Here is a 26,540-nt window from a genome sequence, read left to right as displayed (position 1 = left end):
CTTTTATAGCTAACATTTCCTGCTGCTTTTGCTGTTCTTTTGTTTTGAATCTTATCCCATTCCAGATAATGGGCAGATGTTGCTGCCTGTATATCCTTATTTCTAGATTTATGCACAGGAATTCTCTTACCTTTTCAGCATACAGTGCTCAGTACTATCAATTTTCAAAAGAGCTTTTAAAAACTTTAAATTGCCTTAGTCTCAGAGTCAAAATTGCTTAGAGAAACCAGAAAGTGAAAACCAAGTCGTAACTTAAGTCTTTCTAATCTTTTTTTTTTTTAATTTTATTTTCCAGTTTATTTATTTGGTATGCAGATAATTATTTCTTATTTCTTTCATCTTTAGATGTTTCTGTTGCTTTTTGGTTTGCGCTATTAATCTCATTCTCTATGTGTTGAGGAGCACAGGAGCCTTGCAGAGTCATTTATTCAACAGAGAACTTTTTCTCCACTGAGGACCTAGATTTTGTGGAGAGTTTCTAGTAACATGTAAGCATTCCCTAAGGAAAGAAGTCCCTAGGATTTTCCCCCCTCCCGTGGTAGCTTCTTTGGGCAAGAGCAGGTATCCATTTTTCTATAGCATCAGACCCGTGGCAGTATTAGATTTCCCCTTACTATTTTTGTGGCAGTTGGTGAAAGACACAAAAATGTGCTTCCTTTTACCCTTTCCCTTTATGGGAAGAAAAAAATATATATATATCTTATGTATCTAAAGAGATTTTACCTCAAAATGAGCAGTCTAAAGAGGTTTTTGCTGTGCATTCAACCAGTACCATTGAGTTGGTTGCAGAAGTAGGTGGGGAAATAAATTCAACTGAAAAGTTACTAAAGTACAGTATAACGCAGCATATTCTGGTGCCATTGTGTGTGCTACTTGTATGCACCTACGTGTATATAATCACCAGTTAGTGAGTTTGGTGAGAACTGTGTTGCTTGCAGACATGTTTTCTCATAGAACATGGATGGTGATAAATTATGGAATAGCTTGACAAGTTAAATAAATGAAGATGCTGCTTGTAAAAAAAAGAAATGTAGGGAGCTCTGACAAAAGTTTATAGTGTTGTGGGTGGCTGGAGAAGAAGGAAGAGGGAATGACTGCTCATTCAAGGAAAACAAACAGACCTGGCCTGAGGCAGACTAAAGCAGAGAAAGTCTTTCTCACAACATGTAGGTAAGCTATTGAGTTCATACTCAAGTGGTGGCGGGGATGCTGAAGGCTTACACAAGTTCAAAAAGAAATTAGACCTATTCACAGGAGGGGGAAAAAAAAAAAGGCAGGGCTATTAAACGCAAAGTCAGTGATCCGTAGAGCAGGAAGCTCTTGAGCATAAAATTTTCCAGAAACTGAAGTAGTAATATCGAAGTGTCATGGTACACTTATGCTGTTCCTAAAGTAACTACTTCCTTAAGTATCCCCTATTGTTCAATGTTGGAGGAATAGTACTGGGCCAGATGGATCTTTGGTCTGACTTGTTTCTGCTGTTTTTGTGTTCTTAAATAAAGTGGATGCTGAAAGTGTTAGCAGCTGCCTGGATTTGTGGCTTCACTGATGCAGCATTGGTGCCTTTAATGGGACACTGGGAAGGAGCCACCTCAGATGCAGCTTTAAGTTGTTGACAGCAAACAGCCTCTTCAGAGTCACATCCTTGCTTTATCTCCTTTAAGCCAGATGATTTAATAAAGTAGGCAGAAGAAGGTAATTCAAAACATCATTGGCGATTTTAGAGTACATATTACAAATGATTAGTGAATTGGAAATGCAGCACAAAGAGAATCATCCAAAGACCCTGATAGCAGAAAAATATTTGTTGATGATATCTAGTCTATAAAATTGGAATCTGACTCCATAACTTAATGCAGTGCAGTTTCTCCTAAACAATAAGGGTCCTGTATCTGTTTTTAGGATTGAAAACAAATGCTGCCCATGTGTTGTATTGCTAGTACTTGTAACTATTTGCCCATTTTCTGAGACCTTCTGGTAATTTAATAAATAAGAAATTTTCGTTATCTAATGAAATCACCTGGAAATTGTTTATTGAATTCAGCAGAGTCATTCTTAAATGCTTTGGTCATTCTTTTCAAAGAGTCAGTGGTAATTTATTGTCATTCCAGATCTAATATGCATCACTGAATGTCCCTTGAAATTATTTTTCTGTTCCTTCAAGACAGCCTTCACTGACAGAGAATTCAATTATTAGCATTTAAATGGTAGTTTGCTTTGAGGTAAACAGTACTAAGCAACCTCCACAAGAACATTCATTACTGCCTTTCTTCCTCTATGCATGAATGTAACCATAAAAGCTTTAAACCATCTTTACTGTTGAATTTGCTGCTATTTGTTTTCCTTTTAAATGGTGACTGTTACATTTGCAGTACATAACCACCGAAATACACCTTTTCTGGTTTGGGTTGCAAGAGTAGTGTGTGAATACTGGTGTTGAGGGGGTGTGTGGGTGTGTGTTTGCTGCCTCCTGCATGGAGATCTCTTTCTGATTTTATATATTCCAGCCAGTACTGCTAGAGCTGATTCTGTGTCTGGTGCTTTTATTTAGAGCAACTACAAAATGCCAAAGGATGTGAAAGGAACATCAGGGTGATATCTGATGTGAAAGTGTTTTCCAGCATACTGTGCTACCAAATGCACAGGATATGTTCCCAAATTACTGCCCCCCCCCCCCCCCCCGTAACTGTACTTCATAAACTCCTTTCTTTAAAGCGTTCTTGAATGAAATCAATCCCTCCATCTTCTGCACTGAAATACTGCCCTCCACTTCAAATCTCTTCTCAAGGTGCTTTTATTTTGAAGAGCTCTTAGTAATCCTCTGGTAAAGATAGGAAAATTATGTGAAGAATGGGACTGGCTGTACTTTGTGGAGCGTGCCAATGTGTAAAAGAATTATCTGGTGCCATAGGCATGTCATGTCTTGCAGTAATGCTTATATCTTGACCTATGTCAGGACTGTCATTTCTACTTTTAACTTTGAGGATAAGTGGGTAACTTTTCCTCCGAGAGCATCAATGCAAAAGTTTCCAGAAAAACAAGTTTAATTTCCTCATGCTCAACCAGAAAGAGGAGCTGGCTGTGGTAATCAGCACTGCAGGGTATGGCCAGCATCCTCAAGTTCCTCCAGCTTTTTCTGATCCCTAGTGGCTCTTAAGTGATCCAAAATATACTTTTTTTTCCTGTGTGCTAAGTGACAGATTTCTGCCTTCCATGCTATCAACCGCAGATTCATGTGGCTTCAGAGACTGCATGAGACTGCAGAGAATCTATTTCTAAAACCTGAGCTTAGTAGTTTAAAGGTCTTCATTTTCACCCTTCTTACAGTAGTCATTGACTAACACCATTATATTTACTTAACAGGAGTTTGGGTTGGTTTTTTTGAGTATTTTTTGGTAGGACATAGACTACTACATCAAATTCTTTACAGCATGGTGTAAGACTCAACCTAAAATATTTTTAGATTAGATACCGTTTTGGAAATAAAGAAATGTATCTAAACTTCAGTTTCTGCTCATTCTTCTTTTTCATAATCCAAGAGACTTAGAATCAGCCTTAGAATCACATCTAGAAAAGGTCTGAAATCGGGGCATGGGGTGGGGTGTTGTGGCGTAACAGCTAGCATCGGCTCTAGTATCTAGAACTGCCCTAGAAAAGCTCTGGTAGCAAATCAAGAACATCCGGACAGTCTCTCTGAAAGCCTGGCTTAGTTGTAATGTCACTTGCTACAAAAATGGCAAAGATGTTTCCCATTTCATAGCACAAACCCAGCAGAGACACTCTTGGGTAGAAGGCTCTAAAGGAGCTGGTAATCAAAGAAAGCAATTGGGAAGGATGCCCTTGTTCCTTGCTACCTGCTCAGGTCTTCCTTGGACATTTGCTTGTCTTTGTGTGCTGCTGGGCTGGTCCTGCTTCATATGTTGGAAACTACTTGCAGCTAAGGTGGAAGACCCATAACAGAAATTACCAACTTGGTAGAATAAATGCAGAAAAGCATCAGTAATGGCCACTGGTTCGAGTCCTTCTCTTGAGCATTACTACCAAATGGGACCTGTTGCCATCAGCTTGGATATGCTGCCTTGTCTTGTTATGGTTTCAAAGAACACTTACTTCTCCCTATGCCGCTGACATTTTGTATTCCAAACATGTTTTTTAAATGGCCAAAAAAACAATCAACCAAAAAAAAACCTCTCCTTCCTACTCTTCCTTGATTAAAATACTTTTCTCGCATATTTCCCTTCATTCCAGCAAAACACCTGAGTCTTACAACCTAGAAAGACCTTGTAAGAAAATGTTTTTTATATAGAAACCATCTGGGTGACAGTATTTTATGGATTTGAGTCAATTAATGTGAGTGAACAGTTTTTTGAAAAACAAACAAAAGCAACAACAAGAACAAAAACTTTTCAGATTACCAGAACCACGTTTGTAAATAAATTAGGAGTACAAAAGAACAAAGGATATGGAAGTGTGATGAAGGAACAGAACTTGGTTTAGATTAGAAAAGTATATTTCTTATGCTGAAATTGCATTGTTCTCTGTTTTCAGTAATGCACAACAGATATTCAGGGTCAGATTCATTTGTGCTGTAACTCCATTAGTTTCAAAAATTTACAACAAAGATGTATCTGCCCTTTCCTGTTTAGCAGAAAAATTCAATAAAACCCCTGATTTTTTAAAATAAAATGGATAAATGCAATGAACTCCATGGAAGAAATTTGCATTTATATAGTACTTCTCATTGACAAAGGATCTCAAAGTGATTTGCTGATAGTCACATAAATTTCTAATTAAGAATTCTTTTTCTGATTATTTCTGCTTAAATGTGTGTCTCTTTAATCACCAGAACTTCAGGCTACAGTATATTAACTGTGTCATATTCCAATCTACAGCTTTACAAATTATGAACCAGATTTGTAACCCCCCTACTGTGCTAGCTGAATCCTTACTCAAAAGAATAATCCCATTGAATTCAATGAAGCTGCTCACATAATTGTTCAGTAGTGTATTAAAATATTGCATTGCTTAGACCTATACAGCTAAGGCAATCCATGTGAGTTATTCTGCCTTTATATATATTTTTTCCTTTAAATTTAGTAAACCATAATATAATTCCCCCAGAATAATATTAACTCATTTTTCATCTGCAACCTAACAGATAAATTAAACACTCCACCAAGAGGGATGCCAAGAGGGATGAAAGGGGATCTGTCTCAGAAACCTTTGTCAGTCCTTACGCTCTGTTATTGGGCAATATCATGACTGGAAGGAGTGGTGTTTCTGACTTGCTGCAGAAAAGCATGAATTGGTTTACAGACTCTCCTGTTCTCATATAAGGAGTCCTAAAATAAGTCTTCTGCAAATTCTTATTGTGGTAGGTATTACAACATATAACAACTTGTTAATGTGTGTATCTCTAGTCTGCAGATGGAGATGGAGAAGGAATTAGATATTTAATTTGCTTTTATGAAAGCTTCTCTCCAAGACTTTGGGACTAATTTAAAGCAGGAAAGAGACAGTTCCACCAGGAATATGGATGTACAAGAGCCTTCCTTGCTCCCATCAGCTAGAATAACTTCTCGTAAAGAAATGCTAAAGCATAAATGGGGTGGAAAAATTGTTGGTGGCTCATTAAAGTGGATGTAAGAAATGTTGGGTTTTTTTTCTTTCAATTACAACATTTTAAAATCAGAATTCAAGTTTAATTTTGCACTTGAAACACTCTGCATGTTTTAATCTCTGTAATATTCTACAGTGTGTTTAGAAAAGAAATGAATACCTCACCACAAAGGCATTGTGGCAGGAAAGAATGAGAAGTACTACGTTTACATAAACAGTAGTTATTTCAGTCACCTTTCAGAGTTTTTTTTATTACTTTCCTCTAGATCTATCAGTTCTGCATTTTCTGATATTTCTGCAATTTTACTTTCAACTTATACCACTCACTTGAGAGCCCTTACAGAGCTCTTCAGCCACAGGACAACCTTTGCAAGCAGATTGCGTTCTGACTTCAAACACCCTGATCTCCATGAATCTGCTCTATGTGCTGTCCCTCCTGAAGCCAATTTTGTTTTGTGTTCTGGTGCCTCAGGTTTGCTGAATTCAGCAAAACTGTTCTTTAGTTTTCATCAGGGCAACATATCATACTTTCTTCTTTTTTTTTTTTTTCTTTTTTTTTTTTGGGGGGGTGGGGTGTGAGAGAAATTGCAATGAACAGGAATAGATTTTGTGTTGATACTCTTCCTGTGTGCCTAATCATCGCTAGAGATGTGCATTGGTAATGAACACCAAAAGAACTGGCATTGCTGTATTTAAGGTCCTGTTTTGAATAAAAACGAGCAAGAATATTCGTGTGAAGTGTGTTCCTATGCTAGACATGTAGAAATGAGAGGCTCTGATTGACTTTGGAATGGAGAGACTGTCTCTTCCATACAAATAACGGAGAGCAGGGTGGAAGAAGAGATGAGAATTAATTAGTACATTAAGAACCTTTATGAACTGAAGCAGTACTACAAATATTCCTTTTCCGTTTCATTTTAGCTTATCATACAATCCAAAAATTAGGTTCCGTGCTCTCTAGGTCCCACTACGAGATGACAAACCCCTTCTTTTCCTCAAGTAAATCTCTTCTTCAAGTGCTACCTCTGTGCCACTTCCCTCTTCTGAAGAAAGCTGCAGAAACTAAAAACCCCTTCATATCTTTAATATGCAGGTGAGGTGCTATACAGAGGCATCAAATTGCTAATGCAGAGCTCAGGAACAAGATATGATTCATTCGTTCTTAGTCTGCCTAGTCCTGCACAGTATCTGATCAAGGTGATATTCAAGGGAGGATAGTTTTACAGTGTAACAATAATTTTTATGTATTTTTTTCAAACATTTTGTATTTTGACGTTGATGCTAATTTTGGGGAGAGAAAGTACACGTACTTTGAAAATTTAAGGGGTGAAGCAAATCTTTCACTGAAGTCTCTTCTATCTCTCCCAAGCGTCAGAATAGCTGTCAAAATTTCCAGGGTTGGAAACCAGTTTGACTTTTGACAATTTGCACATTAAGGTGTGTGCAAACACAGCAAATGGGACACAATGCAGAGACTGCTGAGCTAGCATCTGAAGAGCTACTCCAAAACTGGGAGCAGACCTCACCTGATGGGTGCATGCCTCCTCTTGACGCTGCACCTAAACTGTCTCCCTCTTCTGCTAGGCTAAGATGCCTGCAACGTTTGTGGCATTTCTTTTAGCACAGCACAACATTACTCTTCATAGGTGTATTGGTTCTTCTGGAGATAGTTGTGGGTATTGGTATCTGATCTCTCATGTCCTTGGATACACCCTAAAGGCCCAAAAATGTCTTTCTTCAACAGAAAGCCTTTAAGTCTCGACATGGATTTTATGGGAACCAAAATCGGACCGTTGATGCTACAAGATAGTGGGGGGAGCAGAATTTGATTACTCTTCTGAAAATTTAGGGATTTCGTACTGGAAAGCACATTGCCTGACGTTGTGATTAAAATGACACTGTCTTTTAAAGAAAAGGCAGAGATTAATGAGTCAAAACAAAACGATGGATTGCACAGGCAAGGACAAGATGCACTTGCTTGGTGTTACAGAGAAATGGCACTGGGGAGCTATGAACACTAGAGTAAGATAAATGCAACATGTATTTCTAATTATTATAGGCATGAATGAATAAAATACACTACATTTTTTTAAATGTCTATTTAATAAGAGTATGAGGAGTATACTGGGATGTCCAAGTTTTCTGGTTTATGCTTATTCCATTTTACTCTGTGGACTAAATCTAGAGTTCATTTTTTTGGCAGTTGTAAGCATTAATTGAAAGGCCAGTTTAGAGGCCAGCTGTACAGTTTTCATGATACCCAGGAGAATTTTATGGTGGAGTTAACTCTCGTCCAAGTGAGATGGGAAGAGGTGATGGGTTAAGTATATGATTGCATGTGAGCTGTGCAGCTGCACAAAAGCCTGTACTGATCAATCATAATAGTTTTTATATGCTTTCATAAAACAAAAAAAAAAAAAGAGAGAAGCTGATGTTTTGAATTGACACATGGTCCTCTCAAACAGCAGCTTTTAAATGATTTGCTTCGATTGTTTTGTATCTGTAGAAGACAAACAATTTATTTTGGTATATGCTTTTCTCATTTCTAATTCTGATCTGAAAAAGGTCATATTAATTGGATAAGAAGTGTATGGCAGGGAGGACTTTGATATTTCTACAACAGAGAATGCTGCAGGTACCATGAATCAATTGCAGATCTGAAGTGAACTTTGACTCCAGGAGATTATGAATGACACAGCTCTGGATGTAAAATGTTAAGAGGATTTTGAACTGGTGGTAGTAAACCAGATATGGCTGTGGGTTATTCCTGGCATGGAATATGTGTCTGATTTTGTACAAATAATTATAATAAGGCTGGTTACATGTGTGAAAGGATGGTACCAAAATAGTTATGGACCAGATCAAAGATATTCTACAGCATCTGAATACTGGTCAAAATAACTTTTTAATAGGATTTCCTTGTCTCTTCTTTCACGCTCTGTTTATGGATTTAAATTTTATTTGTCCCTAGTGAAGGGCCTTTTTCCTCTTATTTTCTTCCCCTCTTTAACTAGTTTCATCATCGTTACGCTTAATGGAATTACAATCGTTTTTACTCCATACATTTTTCAGAAGATGCATGCATTTTCATTCTAATTGCCTGTGCACGACTAAATAATCTATGCCAAGCATAGTACAGTTAATCTTTCCCTATTTCTGACAGAATTAATGGTAAGAACCATTTTGCTACAGTTGAGTATAATTTCCTATCTGGGGATATAATTAATGTCTGACAAGATATTAAACAAATATTGAATATTGCACTGAGAATGAACCCTTCTAAACAGTCCTAAATCTACATAAATCATATTAATTAATTATTTTTCTGCTAACAATACAACATTCCCAGCTTTGTTCAGTGTAAAAGTTTCCAGGCTAGTAGCATCTGAACATCTTGGAAAGAGCACAGTGGTCTTGAAAATCAACAAGCAACTCTAAGACCCTCATCAGTCAACTGCAGTGAACTGGATCAGAGAGCAGGAGCTCTCCTTGCCCTCTTGGTCCTTCCTGCCCAGCATCCAGCTTCTCAGCCTGAGTTGGCAGGGGGCAGGAGCATGGGGGAGTCGTGGAAAAGATTTTAAAATCCCCAGAGATTTTGGAGACTCTGCAACAGACATTTATCACTTCATATGGTGCCTTCTGTTTAGTAGTGAGCCTAAGAGGAAGGTTTTCTTTGCAACATTTAGCCTTTCTGTTTTAGTTGTACATGTCAGGACCCTGAAAGGTGCTAAGCACCCATTCTTCCCACAAAGTAGCATGCAAGCTATAAAAGAGCAGGAAGAGTAACACAAGTAGAGCCTCTAAATATTTTGCTAAGATGTGGCTTTGCAGTTCTTGTTGGTTTTGATGATATAGCCACAGGACTATACTCCTTTAGCTCATTTTAGAATTTAGAAGAAGCTAGGATCATGATCAAAAGACAAAATGAGCAGAGGAAGTGTGTTTAGCTTTCTTTTTATCCATGCATGCCGTAGTATATAGAGGAACAGGAACTGGAGACCCTTTTATCAGAACAGAACATTTCTGCCTCTGCCGGACTTAATCATTCATGGTTGTAATTATTGTTGTTACAACACCGAAACTCTGCGATGCAAAGCTGTTTGAAAGTCAGATTCTTATCTTAAAAATTCCCTAGCTGCAGTCCTGAGAATGACAATGGGGAGGTGAAATATTACATTTTAGTGGAGCCTCGCAGATTTGTCCACATGAGTGCCACCCATCACCAGAAACAGAAATGAAAATAGAAGAGAATAGAAAAATTCACCTGGAAGGGACTTTCAAAGATCGTTTAGTCCAACTGCCTGACCTCTTCAGGGCTAAACCAAAAGTTAAAGTATTTGAATGAGGTCATTGTTCAAATGTCTGTTGAACACCAACAGGTGAACATGTGAAGTGGGGAAGGTATAAGGTGACTATGAAACTGGGTTTGACTTGGTTCCTTTCACTCTTTCTTTTCACTCCTCTTCTCCTTTCACTCCCTTCTCCTGACAGAAGTTGCTGTATTTGAAAAAAAAATGAAACTCTTTGGCTTTCTATTCATTTAGGGAAGAAGCCTAATTGCTGTAAATGATCCTGAGTTTTCTCAGGTCATTATAACCCAGCACCTGCTTAAGCACAGTGGTGGCACTGATTCACCAGAAACAAAGCTAGGACACTAAGCCATGTCTACGCTATCCCTTTTGATTCAAGATCACCTTTTAATTCTCTGGTGTCAGTTTCTAATTGATGCCTCTCCTGTATGTCTCTAATCTTTCCTTTGGCTACCTGGAGACTCCCTGGATATTCTGAGGCCCAATTTAGCCACATTGTCTGTCTGTTATTTGATGGTGACTTATTCCTCTGCTTCAGTAGCTCAGCTAGTGGAGGTGTGGATGGACTGGACCCATTTTGCTGGGGCTTGATTGCATTTGATCGAACTTAAAAGGTAGTTTGAAAGACTCTGTACATTCTTACACTCCTATAAATATGCACAACGGCCTTTTGAAATCTGGATTGTTTTGTGTTGTTTTTTGGGGGGGTGGTTCTTCTTTTTTCATGGTTTAGTATGTTTGCATGCTTTTAAACTGGTTGACAGGCTGCAGGATTCAACGCAGGAGGGTATTTTGTTGCTGCTACTGATGAGGCTCATATAACCAAAACAGTTCTGAGCTTTTGAAAAACATTTTCACTGGTTCTTTTTTACTTCCTTGAAGTTCTGGGAGAACAAGAAACCAATTAACTAAACAAAACTACCCCCTTTTATTCAAAAGCACTATGATCTGGAACTGCTTCTGAGATGGAGGAGCCATCCAACTTGCTATATGAAAACTTGTTTTCAGTGATCTGTCTCTGTATGAGGAGGTGAAAGAGTAGAGTCAATTCTGCCCAAGAGATACGGGCATCAAAGGTGACTCTTCAAATACGTTCTCCTTTAAACACTTCATTGATCTCAGAATCAGCAGGCAGCTGAGAAGCTTATGTTTGTGCAAGTGCATATTGCCATTACTTTTCCTTATATTGGACTTCTCCTTGGAGCCGTTTATTTTTTGTGTGTGTGTCATTTTGCTTTTTCTTTTTTTCATTGCGTGCCGAAGTATACAGTGCTTTGGGGGCCTTTACTGAATGTCACTAAAGAAATACAGGCAATAGAAATACCAGTGGCATTTTGATGACTAAAAATCACCAGCATCAGATGGCTGCAAGTCTACAGCAGTTCATTAGGTGAATTCAGATTCAGGCTTGTCTCATTTAAGCAGGGATTAACAATTAGTGGAAGCTAATAAACCAGCCTAATGTCAGTTTTGGACTCCGGAGCTATTGAGTAGAGCTTAAAGTTGGATAGGAAGACTCTGAGGATGAAGAAAATCAAATAAGAAGGTAATGCCTGTTCTGATTTCATCTTGACAGCGCAGGGTCTCTTGAGCTTCAGCTGTGGAAGTTCTCTCTAACAGACCAATGGACATTTGTTTTGTTGTTGTTGTCGTCCTACTTCAGGGGCTAGTCTCTATCATCTGAACAGTGGGAAAGGCAGAAGAATACTTTCTTGTCACACTGCATATGCTTGGTTAGAAGCATATGGTGATTGCCATTGTCTTCAGAGGTGGTGGTGACACAGCGGATGCTTGTTGAACAGATACATTCCTCCGTTCACTAGCAGTGCAAGGTCAGATGAGTGGCTGGAAGCACCTATAAGGAAAGGACTGGCCCATCAAAAGGAGTAAGTGGACTTGAGCTCAGTTCATCTGGATAGTACAAAGAGAACACAAGGGCTTGCCATGATGGTATTTCAAAACAATTGAAAAACCCAACAATTTTAAAATTATTCTGAAAGGGAATTCAGCCAGAACTAATGTGAAAATCTCAAGAATGTTGGAGACAAAACTGCTCTCTCTAGTGTTTCACTCAGGTTTATTTTGTAATGTTAGATGAAACATTGAAACATAGATGCAGCAAAGCCATTTTTCTGTTTTTAAAACTTTTCAAGGAATTCTTTATTAGCCTTGTAACCACATGGTATTCACTTTCCCTTCTCCTCTTTCCTCCTCTTGCCTCATAACATTGATGTATCTTCCATCTTAAGTCATTCTCCCACAGGCAGAAAGTTTGGAAATGAAAAATGCGCCTGTTAGAAAGTTTTCTGTGGGGAAAAAAAAGATGAATATAAGGATTTTCAGTTAGAAGAACGGAAACAAGTAGTTTCACAGAATCCCATCAGTCCAGATGGTAGGGCAGTGAAGTACAGGGAGAACCAAGGTGAGGTGGAGTCTGCCTAGATCCCTGTAAGACCACAAGGGGAGTCTGAAAGAGAGACTGGGGAGGGGAAGCATGCGAGGAACTTTGAACTTCAGTTCCCACGAGCCTGCATGGAAAGCACTGGGGACCCAGCACGAGACATACCTTTATGGCACTTCTTTTCTTCCAGGTGACACAGTTCATAACATTTTATTCTCACAGAGACATTGTTATTTTGGCTTTCTGTCTGATTCAGGATAAGAACAAATGATGAAATAGATTTTCTGAAGGCAGAAGCTCTACTTTTATGTAATCTCCAGTTCAGATGGTCTTAAATGGCACAGTTGCACATCTATTTTCAGAGGTTTCCTGTTTCATTTGGCGCAGAAGAGCAGCAGTGAATGAAACAAGATAGTCTTATGAATGCCTGCCATTCATTGAAAAATGGAATTAAGAACCATTTGCAGAAATCAACATTATTTATGGTCACCTGTAGAAACCCATATTATGTGTTTCTAATGAATCTGATCTATTTTTCTCTCTGATCATTTCTTTACTAGGAGAACTGACAGTTTAAAACACTTTTAAATTAAAACAAATCGAGAAATATATAGAATAAATAGAATGTCTTGCCTACAAATGCTGATCCTGCTCCTTTTACTAAAGCAAAAGACCTTCATAATTCATTCATGCCTATGCAGCCATGACTTACGGAGTTTTTACACTGATGAGAGAAGAAAGGTAATATTCACCCTTCATGGGTGAAATATTCTATATGGACTTGGGATTTATTCTCTATTGGTCTCTCTCTTGACACTCTCATCTTAATGTCCTGACCAAAAGTTTTTTTCAAGGTTTGGATTTATTGATGGACATAAGAGTAGGTAATCTCCAAACTGCTGACAAAATTTGACCAGTTTCTCTCATTATTTAGTATTATCCTAACTTTACAGCTTTATTCCAATTTTCTTCATGCTCAAGTTGGATGTGACATACCAAGAGATTATGTATGGGAGATAGCTGAAGATACTGTGCATAACTGTTTCTGAACAGAGCTGTTACTGTGTTTAGTGTTTACAGGTAGACGTGAATTGCAGCAGATCTCTAGGCTGCCTGAAGAAGAGAATCTCATTAATATTTAGGGATAGCAAGGCAAAGCACTTTGAGCCAGATTCCACCTAGCTGAACTGCCTGCATTGTGTGACTTACTTAAAGAATTTCAGAATGGATTTTGAATAGCCTGTTTGAGAACGGTAATTGTGCCAGAAACAAAACCTAGTGAAAAAGACAGAAGTCCCATCCAGGACTCATCAAAAGTGCTAGAAAAGTACCTTTAGATGTAGTGCACTACCTTGCAGGTGGAGGCACATGTACGTATTGTTAGACCAACACACATGGGAACAGGGTACCGGTATTTGTATGTGGTACTGGTTCTAGCATGTGGCCCAAATCTGCTGCTCTCACTGCTTTCACTGAGAATCTAATCCGGCCATCATGGTTGTATGTACTGTGAAATTATATCCGTGCCCTAAGTTAAGCATGCATATAAATATTTTTAAAAGTTGGGTCTAAGGGCCAAGTACACAGAATTGCATAGGGACATGAAGATGCAAATACTTCTAAAAGCTCTGTAAGTTTCATCAGGTTCTAAAAAATTCTTAAAGCTCTGTCCTGAACTAAAGGATATTGTGCAAAATATGTTGGCTGTTTTTTACAGTTCAAAATAGTAAGTAAAATCTCAACTCTCCTGACAATCCGGGTCTGTGTGAGAGCACTGGGATTTTTGTGAAATCTGATCATGAGGTCAGAATATTGATTCTCTCTGTATTACTGAAAGCAATAGGTAGGCTTTTCCACAATTAAGGGACTCAGCCAAGTTCTTTATGCCTCAGTTTACCCTTATGTATCGTAATGTATTAATAATATTTTCAGACAGGTGTTCTGAGGTTGACTTAATGGTTGTATCACATTCAGAATAGTTCAGATGAAGTTTCATACATGTGCAAATCATGGGACAACTATGTTATAAATCTTTTACAAAATGTTTCAGTCTGAAACAGCTATTAACATTTGCCATAATTATAATATTGTAGAGCTGAAGCTTTTTATCACTTTGGAGAAAGCATTTTATCTGTTTTACTTCTGTATTTCACTTTACTGCTGGCAAAAGTGTATTGTGTCACACCTCATTAGATAATTACTTGATTACAATTTAATTTCTTCTTCAGAATCTTCCAGAGGTAATGCACTTGCAGTCTAAAACTTTATGTGGATGATATTATTAAGTTATTGTATTTTAAACAGATTGCATGGATACGATTATTTCATTAAATTGCACGGTTGTTCTTGTGTGTATGTGTGCTGGCAAGGAAATAATCAGATAATGGATACTAAGGCCACAATCCGAATTGCACACTATTCCTCAGCTAATCTAACCTGTAATTTTAACGCAACATTTTCCCCTTCACTAACACACACTGCAGTTATATTAAAATTATACTTAAATTGCACAAAGTCAGAAAATTCTGAAATGAGGCATTGGGAAAAAATAACAGTTCTTTCCAAATGTATAATTAAAGTAATTTTTTTTAACATTGGAAGACTGCTACAAAAAAGGGGGAACTGAGGAGTGAATTGAGATTTGCTTTTTACTTGTGCATCAGCAGCAAGACTTACTAATTTCTTCGTAGTGACACCTGTTTGTCCCATTATCTAGTAGGGTGCAACAAGTGTTGAAACATCATAGTTCTGGAGAGCTTGGAGTTTCACAGGTGAGAATGATGGACTCATTCTAACTCTAGGGCCTCTATAACCAGGAAAGGCTGGCTGTGTGAATCCTTGGCCTTTTTGTAGGCTTTTTTAGTTGATTTTGATTCATGTTTTAGAGCAGTCTGATGTATGAAGAAGGACTTTGTCTTCATGCAAAAACTCATTATTTACTGGAGAGAATGGTCTGTAGTTATGGTTTAATAAACATGCAGAGCAATGAGGTAGGGATATGTCTTGGGGAGAGTATTCGGTCTGCCAGGCTTTTTCTTTCTCCCCCTAATACGTCAGCTTACCATGCACCACAGGTGAATCTCATGAGGACTGTTTTCAGTGTTCCCAGGACAACAGTTGATTCAGACTAGAGTAGGAGGAATAAATCAAGAAGGGAAGACTAGAAAGATGAAGATAAAAGATGATGGGGGTCAAAAATGAATCCTGAAAGAGGAAAAGCCAACATCAGGATCCCTTTTCTCTGCCTTCTTCCAACCCCCTACTCCCCTGATACAGTTTATAAATGTTTTTAAAACTGACTTAGAAAAGACCTTGTAAAAGTATGACATGGAGAAAACATTAAAGTACAAGGTAGTCATTGACAACTATTGTTGGCCTTCATCTGGAAAGCCACATGAGAAGATAGAAAAGGGAGATAAATGAAATGTACTTATACAGCAATAATAGGTTTGTCTGCTGAAGATAAAACTCGTCTGATTATCAAAAAAAAAAAAAAAAACCACATATTTTTTGAGGAGTCCAGCAGGAAAAATTGAAGTTATTATCAGATTGGTTTTTTTTAATTAAGTGGTTTTATTAAGTAAAGGTATTCTGCCTCAAGAGTTAAGCAAAGGTGGAAACTGAGCAGCACTGCTGCCATCCAGATGACAGTCAAAGCAAATTGGTGGGGTGGCAGGAGGAGTAGGAAGGCAGAACAGAGAACCAGGACTGCCACTTTGGTGCCTTCTTTCTCTTATCGTACCTCTTTGTGTATCAGTATGCTTTAAGTAAGTTGAGTATGTTGTACTCCAGACTATCAGCTGACATTAGTCAAATAGTTTATTTCTTAAAAACAGAAGCAAGAGTAGCCTATGAAAATAATTGCATCTGACTCTTCTTTCAGCCACTCTGATTATTTTTTTTCCTTTACAATGCACGGCAGTTGAACTCAGTTATCGCTGAAGGCAGGGAATGAAGAAAACCAGCTGGTGACAGCTGGTTACACTTTAGTTCACATAAAGAGCTCTTAATCCTTGCAACAGCCCTGAGAAGTATGCATTAAAGAAATGGACTGTATTATATGCAGGACCTGAACTAGTAGCTAAGACCATAGCTAAGATTGCTCAGCACTTCCTTTTATTATAATAACAGCTTTTAGTTCCCTAATTGTGTGTAACTTTGCTCAAATGTAATCTTGTTGACTGACACTTGTCATGTTAAACATATACTTCAGCCAGAGTAATTGCGTGGAAATTTTCAGCAACAGTGGTTTAGCCACTTCCAAGAATAACATTAAGGGGGGAAATTTGTTTAGTGCCATTTTAAAATCTTATGACAGTTTCTTCTCAAAATGAGCGTACACAAATAAAAGAATCCAACTGAAGCTGCCCTTGTAACCCTTATTTAGGCTTTTTCTGGCTGCTGAGCACATGACTTTCAACCTTGATGTTGTTGTCTAGTGCTTCATGTTGGCGATACCATGTAATTTCACAGTGAGTTTCCGAAAAGCATAGATTTGATATCAATGTACAGAACATGAATTGCAGAGAAATAAAACCATCCAGTGCTTTTAAGGGAATCTTGGTTTTATTTCTGCTGTTTCCCTGCTTTGCTTTTGATGAGCATGAACTTCTCTCTTAATACATCTATCTTTGCATTAAGATCTGTTTCTTTTTGCTGCAGTCCAGTGCCCATGCAACTGTTCCTAGTATTTCTCCTAATTTTGGCTGGCACATGGATATTAAACCTTTGGGAAAAGACCAAATAAAGGAATCGCAGCTACTTTTTTATGTATGAAAATATGAGGTTATCTCAGGAAAGTGTTTTTCTCTTCTCACTCATACCTCTCTCTTCCGTGAGCTTACTACTATTTTGTTTGTTTTTAAGACTGAAGTGTTTCCCTTGACATCTGTACTTGACAATGCAAGTGGTGTGGAATCTAAACAGGATTTTCCCCTGTGTTTTGTGCCAGGAAGTGCACTGGCAAACGTTTCCAGAGAAATCTGGAAAGCAAATGAAAAATCAGATTAAACTACCAAACTGTCATTGCACATGGAAGTTTCGATCAGTCCAAGAATCTGTCTCTGCTCTGACTTCAGACCAGAATATGCTTTCTGTAATGACAGGACAGAAAATGTTTATTTTCTAGCAGAGCAGATAAATCAGTGCCTAATTGCTACATCTCCTGGCTACCAGTAATGAAATAAATTTTTAAAATACTGGGCATATGGTATTGACAAACTATATATCTAAATATAATCACTCAAGAGTCATCTTAATTAAAGCTGTACAGTCTTTGGCTGTTAAGGTTCTTGCTAAGCTTGTTTTGAAAGATTACAAAATGTTTGTTATTTCCCTCCTGGACAGAAGGAGACAGACCTGTGGCCGAACACCTAGAAGCATACAAACATGGAAGGCACATACCTCAGATCTTACAAATTCTCTACCATTAACTTTGACCCCCTAACTTGATGTACTTTTTCTTTATAAAAGTTATATTTTTGAAAAAGCCATAGTTCATGATATCTAGTAGAAATGTTGGGACAAATAAAACTGAAATTTGCTTAATTTTGCTTAAAGTCCCTTGCTGTTTTTTGCCCACTAATGTACTGAGGAATGCAAAATACAAATGAAAATATTAGAAGGATGTAAATCCTTGTCAAGATGAAACTCAAGCAAGAATTTTTCTCATGGCTTTTAAACTCAGGTCTTCAAAACTCATGAACAGTGAGCAATGACTTTTCATATGAGTTATGTTGAAAGTAGATTAACCAACAGTTTCTCTAAGGAGTTCCTCACAATAAGTCTCAAAAAGAAAGAGATCACCAAACCTCTTTCCAGAGTTTATATGATCAGATTGTAAAGACAACACTAGATCTACAGAAATCACGAGTCTTAAGCTTGGGATTTCATCAGTAATATTTATTCTCCTCTTAAGATAATTTTTTTTTTTCCAGGAAGGGAGCAATATTGGATTTTGTGGAGAAAAAATGCAAAAACAGGTAGAGTTTCATATTTTCTATCTGCAGGAGCTGTAGCAATAAGACAGTAAAGTAACTACAGAAGGAAACACAAGTCTAGAGGCAAAATGACACAGAAGCAGAACAGAAAAAGAGGTAGTAAAATGAAGGGGGTTCAGTTCTGGATTTAAGCATTTCTTTGTTACTGTCCATCTTGCTAAATGTGTAGTTACCAGCCTTACAGACTGAATGGTGTTAATCAAAAGGAAGTGGTGGTTAACAGCAGTTCAGCAGTTGTGTGTAAATAGATTTTTCGATATTAAATTGTAATTAAAGGCTTCTAACAAATAAATTTCAGAGCAATGAACTCAGCCCCAAAGGTTTGGAAGGAAGAATAGTAAAGCTGCTTTCAGCCACAAACCACTAACTATAAACAAAAGATTGGCAGCTTGTCCGCTTCCTAAAACACCTTATTAACAGAGTCCTTTAACTCTTTCCTTATGAAGAGCTACAACAAAATAGCAAAATCTGTCCCAGCATTTGAAACCAGCCAATCTGGAGAATGTCTTGGTTTAAATGGAAAATATCTAGCAATCTAAAAATGCATTATTCTCTTAAACTTTGTTGTTAACTTATATCTGTTAGTTTAAACTAGTTTTAATCCTGTACTAAGGACCTCGTTACCTGGAGAGATTTGAATAGGCAATGGAGTCTGGAAAAAAACCTATATCCCTCTACTATTCACATTGCCCTGAAAACTGGAGATATCTGTTGCTCCACCGAGTCAGAGGAGGGGAAGAAGGAACTTTCTGTGCCCATACAGTCTGCTGCACACCTTGCAGAGGTGCTATTATCTCCTAGGTAGAAAAACCCTATTAAAAGGTGATGATTTGATGAAGGGCAACCTTGTCCTTTAGGATATGGATTAAGATCATCAATTTATTTCTGTGCTGGGCATTCAACAAATCTCAGAATTACAGTGTAATATTGAAGTCCTATCTGAACTTTTCTGCAACTATCTGGTCACTTTTCTAGTCTCTGCAGAATACACCTCATTTAAATTTCACCCATTTTCTTCTTATTGCAGACTTTCATTAACTTATTCTTTATCTGCCCCGAAGTGTGTGACGATAATAACGTTGCTTATATAGCTCCTTTCATTTTCAAAGCATTTTACAAACATTAACTAATTAATGGAGAAGGCAGAGAATCAAATAATGAATTTTTCAATCTATTGGTGCACTGATATAGATAGATAATACGATTTGTTCACTACCTGCATAGTTCAGAGGTGGATTCTAATTCAAAGTGCTGGCCAATTTGACTGTCACTGATGATGACAGAGGAGGGGAAAAAAAGAGCAGTTTATGTTTCACCTACATGAAGCACTTTTTTTTCAGTTGAATTCATGCTTCAGTCTTTCATTTCAAATTAGTTCCATTGAATGGAACGCCAGGAGCACAATATACTGATTTTCGCAGAAATGAAGGAAGTAAGATCCATGCAATCATCAAAATCTATGGATTTGACATTTCAATTGAAGAAATAATTTCATACAATTTTGGAAGCTACTTTTGTACAATTTCATGCTCTACAAAAAATCCATTTGGATACAGGACTGTGACGCTTTGTGCAAGCATCTCGCATATTGGTTAATAATAACAGTGGTGACTTTTTTCCTCCATCTTTGCTTTCATTGACCACCTACCACCATTTTCTGCTGAGGAGCAGGAGAAATTGCCAAGTTGTAACCAAAGTTAAAGAAACATGGTCAAAACAAAAAAAAAACCAAATCTGTTCATGCTGTCATATGGCAGCAAGAAAGTGGTCTCTAAACTTCCCTCTCAAAATATTTGTTCTCTCATTTTTTCTGTATTAGGAGAAGGAATGAAAGGCAATTACCAAGCTGTGTTTCATGTGATGCACATACTTATATGCATTCAGGAAAAATGGAAAGGCTTGAGAGGCCAGCATGGGAATGTTCAACTTTTTCTCTTCCAGAGTTATGTCTATGCTGGTTAACCCAGGCTGAAATCATATGAGGGTTAGTTAGTGGTTAAGCCTTGTTCACAGTCCAGAGGTAATTTTGGGGGGAATAGTTCTGCACCCTTTCCAAATGTGTGTGCAGAACAACCAAAGTTTTAATAGATGATGGGGGAAAAATAAAATAAATAAAAAATTAATCATTCTGGTAGAATAAAAATAATAGTGGGAAGACACTTCTTACTGAGTCTTAAATAAAACAAAACAAAACCAAACAAATGAAAAGCCACATTTTGTTTGAATTAATGTGTGGATTCCTGTTACTCATGATTGCCAGTAACTGTTGTCAGAGCGTCTGAATTCAAAGACATCAGGGAATTTAGCACAAATTATTATTTATTCAAATACTCCTGCTGGGAGAATGCTTTTCAGAGAGTGGCATTAGATATGAGCAACACAAGCTGCTGTCTGGGGCAGTAAATGGATTGGAGCCACACTGCCTGTTCTGCCTAGCACAGAGCACTGGAAAGTGAAGGTCAGAGTTTGTGGGATGACAGCTGCAGCTAAGGAGGGAAGGGGGTTTTTCCAAGAAGCAGCAATTGCTGGTCTCTTAATTCACCCATCTACTTCCTTTTCTATCCCAGCAAGTATGTCTTTTCAGGACCTTGATCCTCACTTTCTGTCCCAGCTCTGTCCCTTCTCCCCTTGGTCCCGTTTCGGTGAAAGGAGCAGAATAGTTCTGGCCATCATCTTCAGGGTTGCAAAATCCCATCTTGCCAAGGAAATCACAGAAGCTTGAGTCAGCCCTGGATATTTGTTAGTTGCTCTCTGTCATTCTGTTTTTGAAAGGATTCAGTCCTCCAGCCAAGGGCCAGGAGCTGTATCGTGGGTTTGGGTGGCCAAATGCACAACAACAAGCAGTAAGAGACACATTGATTAATCAGAATTATATCAGAAATACTTGTCAGTATCTTCCAAGGCAAGTTTCTCACTAACAATTCATTAGCATAAAAAGGAAGCTGATTTATAATTACTATTCTTTGCAGCACGTGATTGAGTCTCTTTGAGCTCTCCCTCCCTAGAGGGGCAGCCTCTTTGGAATGGTATTGAACTCCGTGAAGAACAGGCCTGTTTAAGTCTCTATCGTATATCGAAAACAGTAGGTTTCATTCGTCATGGCAGTGCATCCACCATATTATCAGGAGACTCTAACTGGAGGCTAAAACTGTTTTCAGAAATAAGTCTTTCTACTGTATCAGAATTACTGTGGTGACAAAGAAAAGTTTGGAACAATGTGAGGCTTGAGTCAAAGGGATTATTTTCAAAATTTACCTAGACAGGGAAGGAGGAGAGGAAAGAGGTTTCTGTATTTAATTTAAATCTTGATTCATTTGCAAATTGCTTGGCAAACAAGTTTATGCATATTAATTACATTCCTAATGAGAAATACTTGCAGATGCACCTGTTTTCATGGCAAAGTATAGATTGGGCTTGTGAAGTTAATATACTTCATTTAGTAACTGTTGGCTTGACTATCTTTTTAGGATATGCGGTGCTGGATGAACAAATGCCATCACAATTTTTTCACTGATGTCAGGCTGTACAAGTCACAGAGCAGATGGGGTTGATTGCGGGTGGGGACCCCAAGATTCAAGCAGCCTATGTGGGCCTGGGTGACAGCAGGGACATCCTGTAGTCACACAGAAGAGTTGTCTTCTCCCAGAGCAAAGGGCTAACCATGTGAAAAATACAGGTATGCAGAGACTTGCCATTGATTCTCACTTAGGTGAACTTGCTGTACTGCAGGCTTTTCCCACAGGAGCAGAGGCTTTTGAAAAATGTCGGTGTTGATTTAGTGAGTAACTGGCTTGTTCTTTTATTGCAAAATGGCCTCCACAAGGCAATGGGTAGGAGCTGGCAGTTTGAACCATATTGGTCAAAAACTGAACCTAGGCAAAAGTTAGATGATAGGATGCACATTATGCACCTAGAGTTTGTTCCTAGAGGTATCTCTGAATGATACATTTGATTTTTACTGGTATGGTATCATTTCAATTTTGCTTGTTGGTGTTCCCTTTTATTAAAAAAAAAAAAAAAGTAAAATTGTTAAATTAACACTCACTGTTTATTTCTGCTTCATTATTTAAAGTGTTTATTCAGTACCACAGTTTAGTCTTCACTGAGCTTGTAGTGCATCTTGTATAAAATTGCAAGAACTATAATATAACATTACTAAATCTAATGGTAAATGGTGCTTATTAATGGTTGAAATTATAGTTTAGATCCTGAGAGTACAAAAGCATAGTAAGATCCTTCACACTTTGATATGGGCTTCGGAATTCATATTAATGCTGATGAAATTTATGCTTGGGGATCTGGGAGAAAGTATGCACCATGAAAACCTGAGTGTTTCATAGCTGTGCTTCACTGCAATGCACAGTGCTGAAACAATCCCCGCCTGTTGCAAGCCTCACTCAAGGCACAGTAATTATAGTAATTAATGGCATTGTAAAGCACTACTTATTTTTAGTAGGTGTAATTGCCAAGGATGCTTCTTTTTAAAATGCTTTGAACTGCGTTCTCTGTCAGCAAGCACAGAGACTGTCAGATATTTTTTTCTAATTGAGAAAAACAAATTAGTCATCAAAGTCAAAATTCTTAGGAATACTGGAGCATAGTTCATACTGAGAAGGGACTTACTCTCTTTAGAGTGAAATTGATTTTTTTATGGGTCTGCTTACAGAGTAAGATGGTGTTTTAACACCTGAACAAGGGTGTGACAAGTGATTGTGACAAGTGATGTAGGAAGTGTGTCCTGTCACTACCTTCAGCTCAGTTCTTGCTTACAGGGGTATTCTGAGCTTTCTGCAGATCATTCCCTCCCAGGTAAGCATCCTGTTTTATTTGTGGAAGGCTTGTTTACTTTTTCCAGGAATGCACTGCAGGAAACTCTTACCATTCTGCTGCACCCTAATGTTGTAAAACTGAATAAATACAAGAAGAACAAAGGAAATATCTAGGCACAAGAATGGCTTTTGGTTGAACAAATGGATTTCACCTCTGTAAAATAAAACAGAAATGTAGTGATTTCCTGTAACATTTAAATGATTAAGTAATGCACAGAGAAAAAAGCAAAACCAGCTAAGTGAAAAAAGTATGAAATGATTTACACCAGATATCCCAAAAACCAGGAGGCTTATGACAAGAGTAACTGAGAGAACAAATCCAAAAAGCACAAAAAAAAAAAACAACTTTTGTATGCTGTCACAAGACATCTGATTTTGAAAGATAGAACAGAAGGTCAAGATGCAACAAAAAATGATTTAGTAAAAATGTACAGATGTTAACTAAAGGAAGCAGCTATTAAAAAGAAATTAAAAATGAGAACAGTTGAATTCTCATGATGCATACTTCTTGGGTCTGAATTCACCACAGTACTAGCTCCTGCCACAGACCTGGTGGGTGACAAGGTCTATGGTGTTTCAGTGCACAAAGCACACAAATCCAGGGTCCAAAGCACCCAAATGCAGCCAATGTATTTCTTGATATTTTAAGTCTGTCATCTACAGTGGAGTGCCTACAGTATCAATGTGCATTTTTACATTTACCGAAGGCTAAGTCCTCAGCATGGGGTCAAATCACCAGAACCTTACTGACTTGCAAGAAGCTAGCCCTGTCCCCAAGCAGCTGAAGATTCAGCTTTAAATAAGGGAACTGAACTACTAAATGAATATATATGACCTAAAAGGATTAGTACCATGCTGATTTTATAGCAGAGTAATTTATTTGACTTCAGGCAAATTACTCCTGGTTTTTGATGCTGTGAATATAACTACTTAAAAGAGGAAATTTTGTGTGGTAGGGAAGAGACCAGGCTGCAAAGCACAGCTGGTGATACACGCTGGTTTAAACTGGGAAAGTTTAAGAGGGGTGCAGAGCAGTCTTTGAGAGAGAAACCACAGAAGTTGCAGTGAATAGGCAGCAAGAATATGGGGGGCTGTGACTAGATATATGTCCTCTCCTGTTCATTTCTTTTTTTAAATGGTTAAATGCAAAGAATGGGCAAGTTTGTCTAAAGAGGGTGGATTGGGCTGTACCATAGAGCAGATGAGAAATTTAGCTGCTTGTGCTAACGGAAAAAGCAGTCTTCAGTAGGTGTAGTTCTGCATGGAAGTGGTGATTTGCTACCCGGCGCTCCGCATAGGACAGCTGTCAGGTGAGCAGGGCTGACTGCTGCAAATGAAGTCATTAGATTTCTTCAATCCTGTTACCTCTGACACTTTTCTCTGCATGTTTTACCAAAAATTCATTGACGCAGTGGCGTATATATTCAGCTGTGCTGCAGAGAACCGGAAGTCAGTGGAGGGTACAGCTTTAGTTTTGTTGTGCATGCAGTCTGAGGGGACTTCTTTTCATCATTTGTTGTTTGTTTGGGGCATTGGGTTATTTGTTGTTTCGTTGTTGTTCCTCAGAGGGAAAAAAATGTCTCAGCTAATGTGGGAATTAATATGTGGAAAGAGTTAGTCTTGAAGCAGCCATGGAGGTTTACAGACTAGGATCCCTTTTGTTGTTCTGTTCTACCTCTGATTTAATATCCACATCTCACTGGAAACCCAAACACAAATAATGAGGAGGCAAATGGCAAATGCACTTGTGTCAATATTACCACTTTCTGATGATTTCTCAAGCAGGACTTTCCATGGCTGTGTTTGCACTTCAAATAAAACCGTAGGAAATAATGCAAGTATACTAAGGTGCTAAGAAATGGTCAAAAAATAACAGCTCAGCAAGTGTGCACTTTAACGAGGTGTTAATTGAGAGTAGGGTGAACGTAAGCAGAGAGCTCAGAGAAGGTGCTTGTTGGATTTGTTGGAAACCAGAACCACCTAAGTGCTGGACTCTACTCCAGAATAAGGATGAGTTCAATTCTAGTTTTCCCTACTTCAGGCTTTGTTACAGTTATATTGGTTGGAACATTTGTAATTGATTTACTCAGAGCTATCACTCCAAGTTCAAAAAAACAGATGGGTATTATTTAATTGCTGAAGCAGAACTGCTCACGTATTTACATAGAGAAAACGAAGGAAGAAAAATATTCATTCTGTGTTCCCTTCTTTAATCCACGAGTTAAACTGAAAATGTGTCTAGTGCTGTGTTCCCAAATCACATCACAAAACACTGAAGTCATTTTACAGCCTTTCCTTTTCCTCCTGAAAGAGTGTGGCAACACTATCCTTCCATATTTCAAGCATTTCAACCAAGGAGAAAGTCATATGAAAGGCTCTCAAAAGTGCTACTTTATCTCCATATTCACTATTCAAGCTTGAAAGGGAACTCTTCTTTGGCTGCCTCCCAGAATAAAATATTTAAAAGCATGCCTTTGATTTCCTACTTTAAATAGAAAACAAAAGCACTGTTTTTAGAAAGTTAAGTCACTTTTTACTCTGATACTTCATTAAGCTCACTAGAGACTTGTGTCCATCCCAATTTTCAAAGCACCACAAGAGGTTTTAGTTTTGTAATTCCTCTTTGACTGAATCCCTTATTCCCTGCTTTGAAAATGTAAAGCTGGAATGTCATCCCTATGATAGCTGGGAATACCCTTGGTTTTTGTGATATTTTTTTTTCTTACAAAAGTAGTGTGTATGTAGCTAGTGGTAGTATCTTTGGAGATCCCTTAATCTGTATCTGTAACTTGAAGTGAAGCATTGATTTATTTTTTTTTTTTTGGCTGGAGGTAGTTATTTTAACCGAAGTGTAACTCTCTTCTACACCCACTCATTTAGTGATTAAACTGTCCTCTAGACTGCGCAGCAGTCTTAAGGGCTGCATGAATGGGCACTTGGCTTATAATCAGATGAAAAAGTCTGGTCGAGCTGGAAGGCACCCAAGACCCACAGCATCGATGGTCCAGGCTGCCACTCGATGTGGTTTTGGCTCCCTGACACCACTTTACTCAAAACAGTGCACCCGAATTTCCCTCTGCCCCATTCAGAATTGCTCAGCTGTCATCCTGCCCAGAGGCAGCACTGCCAGATAGCACAGTGTAGATTGGTGAACTAGCATTTTGATAACACTGTGGTGTTGTGGTTTTTTTTTTAATTCAGTCTGGATGAAATCAATTGTGTTACAGAGAAATGCAATATGGCTCAATAGACAATACAGTAAATGCCTGTGGAACCTAACAGAGTAGAAAAAAAATATCTTATTCATGACATTTTTTGACCAGCCCATGGAATTATCTTGCAAAAATATTATTCCCTGATAAATTTCATTAGATACTTTCAG

The 26,540-nt window shown here is 38.1% G+C and overlaps 1 long non-coding RNA gene across 1 annotated transcript in view; it reads right to left on the bottom strand.

Annotated features, from left to right (window-relative positions):
- Positions 1-9,468: 9,468 nt before the first annotated feature.
- LOC125181969 (uncharacterized) overlaps positions 9,469-26,540 on the bottom strand; it is a 76,485-nt gene continuing 59,413 nt past the window's right edge. The window contains exon 4 of the long non-coding RNA XR_007160736.2: positions 9,469-12,235. This is a non-coding gene — a long non-coding RNA (uncharacterized lncRNA). The remainder of the gene's footprint in view (positions 12,236-26,540) is intronic.

The sequence above is a fragment of the Anser cygnoides genome, chromosome 1 (assembly GCF_040182565.1).
Source record: "Anser cygnoides isolate HZ-2024a breed goose chromosome 1, Taihu_goose_T2T_genome, whole genome shotgun sequence".
Lineage (NCBI taxonomy): Eukaryota > Metazoa > Chordata > Aves > Anseriformes > Anatidae > Anser > Anser cygnoides.
Note: the sequence above shows the minus strand (reverse complement) of the source record. Positions and strands in the feature narration are given on the sequence as shown.